Source organism: Mytilus trossulus, chromosome 6 (assembly GCF_036588685.1).
Source record: "Mytilus trossulus isolate FHL-02 chromosome 6, PNRI_Mtr1.1.1.hap1, whole genome shotgun sequence".
Lineage (NCBI taxonomy): Eukaryota > Metazoa > Mollusca > Bivalvia > Mytilida > Mytilidae > Mytilus > Mytilus trossulus.
In genome coordinates, this window is record NC_086378.1 from 65687585 (window position 1) to 65698198 (window position 10614).

Consider the following 10614-nt stretch of genomic DNA (forward strand, 5'->3'; position numbering starts at 1 on the left):
AACAAGAAAAATGCTTGTTTTTTACTCTTTTTAGCCCTGTAATTCCTCCATGTTTTGGTTATTAACCTCAATCTCAATCCTAGGATTCCCTATGTTATACGGAACCTTATGGTACAATGTCAGAGATATTTATACACTAACACACAATTAATTGTCTGGCAACTAGCAAACTATTTGTTTTTGGTCCCTTTTTTACCCTTTATTCCTAAATGGTTGGCCCCATAACCCCTAGAATGAATCCCAACCTTCTACTTGTGATATTAAACATTGTGGTCCAATTTCAGAGCAATGGAAATACTACTACACAAGTAATTAACCTGAAACTAGAAATGTGCTTGTTTTCGGACCCTTTGTGGCCCCTTATCCCTAAACGGTTGGGACCGTCATCCCTTAAATCGATACCTACCTTCCTTTTGTGGTATTGAACCTTTTTTTCTTAATTTATAGATCCATGACGCTTACGCAGGCGACGTCATCATACCATTATACAAACCCAAAAATTGTTTGCAGTCGTAAAAAAAGCATACAATATAAAAGTAAAAAGATGTGGTATTATACTAAGTTCATTTTTATTGGGACTTTTAAAACACAGCCTTTATTTATCAAATCTTCGTTGTTTTCTTAGTTTATATTTGGGAAATCTAACAAACTGACTATAGAGACCTTCTATAAATTCAAAAATAATAGTAATATGAATAAAACAACCAATTTTGTTCCCCAAACTACTAATAGTTTGAACTGGGCTCATCTTCAGCCATTACCATTTATTTTTAGAAAGCAATGGCGTAAATTTTATCAAAATTAGATAACGATTAAATAAACAAGATACTTTTCAATACGAACCGATGCTCGGACAGACGAACGAACATCATTTATATATCCCCAGCTGCAATGTGATGCTGGAGGGACAACACGAATAGCCATTGGGTATATGTCAAGGATACAGCATTTCATCTCAGAAGTTTACCAGCCAAACAAAATGTACACCCATACGTCGTTTCACGATCTGAAACAAACTGGGAAACCCGACACCATATAGTTAGCTCTATATGGCCCAGGTTGTTACATATAAAAAAATGATTGTCAATGAGACAAATGTCACCGTACGGCCTTCAACAATGAGCAAAGCATATACCGCATAGTCAGCTATAAAAGGTCCTGATAAGACAATGAAAAACAATACTAAAGAGAAAACTAGCAGCCTTATTTATGTGAACAAATGAACTAAAAATAAATATGTAACACATAAACAAAGCGACAACCACTGAGTTACAGGCACATACTTAATAACGTGGCATAGTTAAACATGTTAGCGGGATCCCAACTATCCCATAACCTGGAACAGTGGTATAACAGTACAACATAAGAACGAAATATAAAAATCTGTTAAAAAAGGTTTTACTCATCAGATGGACAAAACTACAAGTAGATGTGGCCGGTTACCTGTTACATCCCAATTCAACAACAAAAAGACGATAGGAACAGATCTGAGAGTACTCACAGTTATCTGACAGCTAGTTCAAAGCCACTTACAACTAATAAAAAAAAATCATGCATCTAAGACTTAAGTTTACTATCAATATATACAACATCCAATGGATTTAGTTAAAGACGTCATAAACAGCCAGAGAAAAACATGACCTTGTGCAATACCAAGTTACAGGTATCGACATATTGTAGATCCATGAATGTGTATATGTATAACATACTAGTAATATTTAGTTTGCTTTTAATTTACTGATTACAAAATCAATATTTATACCAATAAAAACAATATTTAATGATCTTATTACAGTGTTGAATTGGTAACCTTTTAGAATAAGTTTATCTAAAGGAGCGATAAGTCACATTTAACAACATTTCCGTAAAAATTAGGATGTGTTATCCTGTTTGAAATAAGATTTTTACATGTAAAACCAAACTTCAAAACCAAATCTTTATATCCATGGAAAAATTCAGTAAAGGTTTTAAGTAATTTAGGGTAACGATATAAACAAAGTTGCATTTTCATTTTTGTACACTATTCTGTTACAGTATAATTTTTAATTGCTTTGATTAATCTCATTTTTTAAGGTCACCATGAATATGCAATTATAATAATATTACAAACATTAAGTACTGAATTTGCAGTATTTCAAGTTTCTGCATTAAGCTAAAATTTTACCATTTTTTTTTTATTTTAACTACAACTCGTAAGAACTTTTGTCACAAAAAGACTGCAATTGCAATAAGAATGTATGGTGCATAATTTAAACTTTGTACTAGTTTGGCATTATAAATATTTTTATATGAGCGTCACTGATGAGTCTTATGTAGACCAAACGCGCGTCTGGCGTACTAAATTATAATCCTGGTAACTTTGATAACTATTATGGTACACTTAATTGGTTTAGTCATGCTATATTCTTTAAAGTTTATAGTTTATAGGTGGGTATATGAACAGTGTTTATAGAGACGCGAACTTCAGCAAAAACATCATTGGTGTACTCTAAGGTCTGAATATTTACATATGATTTAAGGTAGGACTATGAACATATTTAACCATCAATTATATATAGGAAGCAGGGCGTGACCCTCATGATGAAATAGAAAGGCAATTAAGATTAAATATGGGTAACGGATTGGTTTCTGAACTTTTTTAAAAGATAAATCTAAATAGCAACATCATTATATGAATAAGTTTTCACAGATTATTGTGAAAAATATATGAAAATAACCCATTTTTATTCCGTTGCCATGGTAATAGTGTAAGAGACCCCAGGTCAAAAATCATAGAACTTGTAATACTTATGTAAACTTTTATAGAAATATTTAAAACATTTAAAAAATCAAAGTACTTTAAAAGATTTCATGTCCTTTTGTTGATCTTTTTACTAAGTATCCAAAATATGCCCAAAAAGCCCTTTTTGGAGCCCTCAGCCCTAAAATTTAGCTATAATCAAGCTTTAACATTTTGTCAAGTTTCGAAGGACGAATGATGCTTGTTATAAAAATTAATTCAAATACAAGTTCAACATAACCTAATCTTATATATTCAGAGAAACAAACTTGTGATCTTTTATAGATTTTTTTGGAAATTCAGGCATTTCCAGTAGATGGCGCTGTAAAATCTAAAAATAGCTTAACATAAAAAAAAAAATTATCTTATTATCATAAGAAAATTAGTTGTCTAAATTTTGAACTGTTCTATTACAGATCAATCTGACTGTTCAAACAAGAGCTAACAACTCACACTATATATTTCTTTTAAACTTCTTTCTTTCCAGTAGTCAGTACTTTGGTGTTGACATGAATATCAATTATGTAGTCATTTTCATAAATTTCCAGTTAACAAAAATTTGAATTTTTCGAAAAACTAAGGATTTTCTTATCCCAAGCATAGATTACCTTAGCCGTATTTGGCACAAATTTTTGAAATTTCGGATCCTAATTGCTCTTCAACTTTGTTTTTGTTTGGTTTATAACTATTTTGATATGAGCGTCACTGATGAGTCTTATGTAGACGAAACGCGCGTGTGGCGTACTAAATTATAATCCTGGTACATTTGATAACTATCAACATCATATTCATATATTTTACGTAAACTCAATACGTTTTTGTCCTATGTATTTCCTTGTAAATGTTACAGAATATTGATTGAATAGGAAACAGATTGATAAATGATAAATAAAAAGAATGTGTGCCTTTGATCATTGTACAATTATAGATCATATAGATCCCTGTGTACCACAATCATCAATTTGTCATAGGCATGCAATGGTCTGACCTTTTGATGAATTTAAGACAACTTGAACAGCGTTTTCTTCCTATTTTATGTACTTTTTACACCAATTGTTATCTTGTTAAAGAGATTTCATTCAATAATGTGGGGTTTTTTTAAATTGTAGAGATATATTTTTTTTTTTTATTTTCAATTTTAGTTTAAAATTCCAAAGCTGTATTCAAAACCTTTCAATACAACTTTGATTGATTGATGGGATGGTAAGGGTTAAAAGCCATTTTCAGCACTATTGAAAATTTCTTGGTAGGGAGAACTGGAATGCCGGGAAGAAAACAAACAACCTAGGGTAGAAAAACCGATTTTTATAATTAATTTAGATTGAAATCAAAAGCACATCGTACGTGCTCGGTGAGAACATCCAACCTCAGTGTTGACAAGCTAGTAATACACAAGTTGGAATACCAAGATCACTCTGCAACCGAAGTTCCTCAAGCTTAAAAATGAAATAAAAGTCACACTCAAAAATACACAAACAAAAAACACAACCGTGTCATGATCCAATAACAGTAGCCTTATATTAAATTTAGTTTGTTAGCACTTGAGAAATATATATGACTTATGAAATATAAGATATATGCATTTCATTTTTCATCAAAAATATATATCTAAGTGCCACGATATCTCATGATCAGTATCATGAGTTTGAATCCTGGCCAGGGAAAAATAAAAATAAAATGGTTGGGATGACACTTAGACGAATCATTTATAAAGAATGGGTTTTCAGCCTGTCATATAGTTGTAACCGGTTCAGACGTACTTATCTTTATATCATTTTGAAAGGAATAAATATTAACTACTCGAAAAATATCAGTCAGTTTATATTTTGATACTATAGAAATATAAGATGTGATTCAACTAAAGAATATTTATTAAGCAATATATATAACCAACAAATTATTGACAACAGACTGTAGCTGAAATACAAAATAATGCAAAATCATATTTTAATGAACAAAATGCAGCTTTTATTTAAAGTCTTATAAAATGACATATTTATTAAACTCACTTGTCATCCAAAACTTTTGTGTGGTGATTTCTGAATTTCTATGTCTCATGTTTATAAGTTGTATTTTGACAGTATATTCTGAACACATCGATAAATTTGCAATCTTAAAGCTGGAAAGTGGAACTCGTATATCTTTGTGTTGTCGTTTTGAATCTAAATACACGTCACCATCTTTTGAATTGTGTAGACGAATTCGAGAAAAATAATTCCATTGGTTAAAAGGTATCTTCCATGAGATTATAGCTGTATCATTATTAATATCTATTCGAACATCTGTTGGTGGATCATTCTTACCTAAAAGATATTAATAAAAGTACAAATCACAAAAAGATCGAGCTCCGATGAAAATTCAAAACAAAATATCAAATGGCAAAATCAAAAGCTCCAACATATATAACGAATGGATAACAGCTGTCATATTCTTAACTTTGTATAGGCATTTCCTCATGTAGAAAATGGTGGATTTAACCTTGTTTAATAGCCAGCTAAACATTTCACTTATATGATAGATTTTGAATCGATCTGCTAAATGAAATTTAAATAGCACATTCTATAAATTCGAATAAGTTGTTGTAGTTTTGAACAATATGTGAAATGAGCTTTGAAATTATTTTACATCAGGTTACTATAGGGCTGGTGTTTTTTAATGAAGATGATGTGCATATAACAAAAACTTCCTCTGAAACCGGTTTCTTGACACCAACTTGAACTTTAAATCATCTATGAACTTAGGTTTCATCTGCAATGTGTGTGGCCAAGAGATGGGGCAGATGTACGATGACGTGCACGCATAACTTATCCTTTATTGTTTTTAAGAATACTGGTCACTTGATTCGGATTTTTCAAAACGAATAAACATAAATTTAGGGAAATTATATTTTGAGCGACTGCTTGCATTCACGGTTTGATTTCTCTTGCTTTTTTCTTATTTAGAATAATATGTTCTTATGTACGATATTGGCACTTTACGAATAATCGGAATTCGTAATAGACATTAGCATGAAAATATTTGTGAACTAGAAAACAAATTCGGAATATAATACGATTTACTAATTTCTAAGTAGAAAGCACTGTTACAACCCTTATCCGTCTTTCGAAGTTAAACAAAATACGTCGTGTGTTTCCAACTTATCCGTCACTCTGTCGATTTAACTGTAATTGTCAAACTGAATATCAGTTGAAGTAGTCAGAAGCAATGTGTAACTATATCGCTTTTTACATTTTATAACATGTTGAACTATAGAAATATACTGCATGTGTTTGGAATTACAATATTTTATTGCAGTATGTACATGTATGTTCTTATAAATATCATTATATTTGAATTCAATTGTACATTATATTATACAATACTGCATGAGATAAATTTCAGGATCTTATATTTTTCTGATATTTGTGTGCATTAATTTGCAATAAGGATATTAACGGAATTGTTTATTTACTTATTTTGATATTGTGTTTTATATTGACTATGAGGAAATGGAAGCAATGCTTTATTGCGATCATGACGAGGAATTTACGTTGTACTCATGAAAGTTAATATGTCGCGTTGTCAATTCTATTGGAACATTTGTTTATACATTGGTAAATTCATTACCGAGATAGTTAAAATTGTTTCAAGACTTTTTTTTTTGGCAACTGCAATTTACGAAGTAAGTGTTGCTTCTTATACAAAAAAAAATTAATTATTGCGTAACACAAACATGTCTACGCAAATGCATCTTACGTTACAAAATCAACTGTTCTATTGGTAAAGAGGGTCCGTTGAGGATTCTTTTACGCTGTACAAATGCATGTTATTGCATATAAACATACTAAGCTTGTCGGTGACCTTCTGCTGTTGTGTTTATTTATTTGGTCGGGTTGTTGTCTCTTTGACGCATTCCCCATTTCCATTCTCAATTTTATTTGTTGGTTTTAATCATCATAAGATTCGTTAAATTTATCGTTTTAAACTTCTATCTCAAATTGCTTTACGCTGCAAATATGCAATCAATGTCATCTTCATGTCTGATAAATTATGTACTGTGTAACAACTGGGAGAACATTAAATTTTACAGTTAATTCTCCATAGGCGGTAATGATAACGTTTTCCTTCGTTGCTCAGTCCATATCGTTTACTTGAACATATTTAATGACTCATATCGAAGCTGATGCATTTATACATGTCTGGTTAAATTTTCGGGGTGGCACGTGAGATTACTTCTTTCGCAAATTGCTGGACCCCGGAAGATGGTGAAAAATGTCACTCTCCTCATGAAATAATCCCAAAATTCTGTTCATAAAATTCAATAAAAAAAATGGTCCTTTCTAATAATCTATTTTAGGTCAAATCTACATATTTCTTTTCTTATCGCATTAGCTCTAATTGTTCATTTATGTCTATTTTTAAAATCACAGCATCCACAATTGTATGGCGGACTGATAGATTTTTTTCATTACGTCATCTGAGTTCCTCATCTCAAGGTCCATTAGGGATCCTGATTCAACTATATGCCGAACAAATATTTAAATCTTAACCAGATATGGGTTTCGAAAACAATTATTAGTGATACGATAATTATTCATTTAGCTTCAGACATCGATTAATTATACAAATAAAGTTAATTATTTGCAAATTAAAAAATGTACTCACCAGTCGCAAGCATAATAAACGTTTTCATATGAAAACATAAATTTACTCCATTGTGACCTTGATAAACACTAGCTGTCTATTTTTTCATAGATACATGTGCCACTCAGAGTTAATCTTTTTGGAGGGCATGTACAAAATGCAGATTAATTATCATAACTCTCATTCAAATACTAAACATGATATGCAAATTTGCAAATTAAACATCGTGGTCCTGCTACTTAGTGTAATTATAGATGTATACTCAAGTATCATATTTAAGTAGATATATCCTTCCCAAGCAATTGCAACGCAATTTATGTAAACATAAGAGTCTTTTTTTGGTGTTTTCCTTTTTTTTTTGCCATGCCGTTGTCAGTTTCTCCCGAGATAATATTTTTGATTGTTTCCTTTGTAAATAGGCCCCTTTATGTATATATATTATAGCACCCAAATTTAAGGTATATCAATATATTCACTAGAATTACTTTTCTGTATATTTCTTCTTTATTGCATTTAATTGCCGATATTATCATTATCGTATAAATCATAACTTTCTTTTTAAATCAATATTTTTGTTCAACTTAGATTATCAGTCTAAAATGCATTCGTATATGTTAATTAAAAACATCGATTATTAGATAAACATTACACTTTTGAATGATCGTCTGGAAGTGAAAAAAGTTCGGCAAGTAGTCTTGTTATGCTTTTCAGTTAATAGTTATACCTATGTACTGTTGTTTATTCAGATCTGTTCAGGAAATGTGTTTGTAGTCATTTCAGTTCTGCATATTGACCTGATAATTTTTCTTGTTTTGTCTTTAACCAACTATGTTGATCAAACTTACCTCTTCAAATCAAAATAAGTTTACTAAAGACACAACAAGCTTTTTGCTATCCCAGATTGCCAAGCTTTTAAAGACATGCTGTTTATTTCAGAACAAAAGTCAAAGTGGATCAGGATTTGTATTCCTCCAGTCAAGTTGGTAAACATATTAACCACTAGACCATTTATATTGTTTTAAGTTAAATGCATACATTGTACATTGAACTGTAATTATTTATCATTCATGTCATTCAGCATGTTAATACATAAATGCGTAAAAAGTAAAAAAAATAATTCCAATTGGTGATTGTTTTAAATGCGTGAAGCACGTGTGTGAATGGCATTAGTTTTAAACAAGAACGAATTAAAACTTGACACAAACTGATTTATACACAAGAAAATAGAACTGATGGTGCATTTTTAACGACATTTTTGTTTGGTTTGGATAATTTGAATATATGGCGATTCTCTCAGTGTTTGTTTGTTAATTGTATTTTTCTATTCTCAATCGAAATGAAAGATCTGCAGCATCTATCTAAAGATAATTATTTGCAAATTAAAAAATGTACTTACCATGCTTACCAGTCGCAAGCATAATATACGAAAAATCAACCCTCAGAATTATCAAAACATAAATTAACTCCATTGTGTCCTTGATAAACACTAGCTGTCTATATTTTCATAGATACATGTGCCGCACAGAGTTAATCTTTTTGGAGGGCATGTACAAAATGCAGATTAATTATCAAAACTCTCATTTATGTAATGTTTTAATGATTTTATCACGAATATTTTCCTCGTAAAGATTACTTCCTTCTTCGTTTGATTTCATGAGGAGGTGTTTTGATGTAAAACAAAGTTCACAATTGCCTTGGCAAATGTCCAATTTGTACGTGTAATAATTTGAATTTTGATTTCCCAACAGATGTTTACAAACGGTATATTCTTGATATCATTGTTCATTTTTATTTTATTGAAAAAAAGGTTGATCGATCTATATCGATGAAGACCGGTTTTTAAAGCACAACCAAACAGGTACTAAATTAAAAACAAAGACAAAAACTTTATATACAAAAGGAAGCACAGAAAACTGAAGATAATTCATATATATTCAAACTTAAATTATCAGCTCATTTTTTTTGTTTTTTTTTTATCGAAAACGTGCTTAAAACATATGATGATTGGTATCTTCAGATGAGTATCCATTAATATTGATTTTGATAATCAGCGCTTTGTCGCTGTGGTGAGACAACAATGTTTAAAATGTTGAGACCAACCTATCAACTGTAACAATTTCAACGTGTCAGACGACCCATTATTGATGTCATTTTTATCCTTTTTGGCTTCGTCCTGTTGAAAATAATTATCAAAACACCAGGATTATAATTTAGTACGCCAGAAGCGCGTTTCGTCTACATAAGTCTCATCAGTTACAAATCAAAATATTAAAAAGCCAAACAAGTACAAAGTTGAAGACCATTGAGGATCCGAAATTCGAAAAAAAAGTTGTGCCAAATACGGCTAAGGTTAACTATGCCTGGAATCAGAAAATCCTTAGTTTAAAAAAAAAATGTGTATACATGGAAATTTATAAAAAAAATACCACAATATTGATATTCATGTCAACACCGAGGTGAACTGTTATTTTAGATGTGGTGATTGATATCATCAAAAAGACTCTTTGTATGAGTCATTGCTCTGTCATATCGATTTGTAACAATTATGGCAGTTTTACATTTTAATATTGAAAATTTTGAGGTATACAAAAACTTTAAATTGAAAAAAATAAAAAAAATTATGTTGTTGATGCAAACATTTCCTTTTTGAGAATGTAAAACAATGAAAGGGTCACGGACTTCAATTTTACAATAATTTAATTGTGGATGAAACGCGTCTTCTATTTGACTGACAGCGTTTTGTCTATCAGCTCATATATTTAAGAATTAAATAATAAGGAATGACTGCAATATTTTTTCATACTATTCGAAAAAACATTTTAAAAAAATGTGGTGCACACTATGTAAAAACCCGCTACGTAACTTATTTATGTGCAGCACATTTATGATGTTATTTAATCATAGACAGAACAAAATATTACAGTTATTCCTTAAATAAACATCATATAAAGTGATGTTTTATGTAACAGAAATACAACAAAACGTCAAATGAATTGTGACTTCATCGCGTTATTGGCCGTGAAACGTGGATGTGTGACGTAAAACACGACAAGCAAGGTAACAGATTAATATTAAACAAAATAAATAAAACATTGACCCTATAAGTATATCTATCCATAAATTGAAATGTGTATATCAAAAACATATTATATAGTTTGTTTTTTTGTTTGTTTTTTTTAAATCTACGTATTAGAAACGAGATATTCAATGAT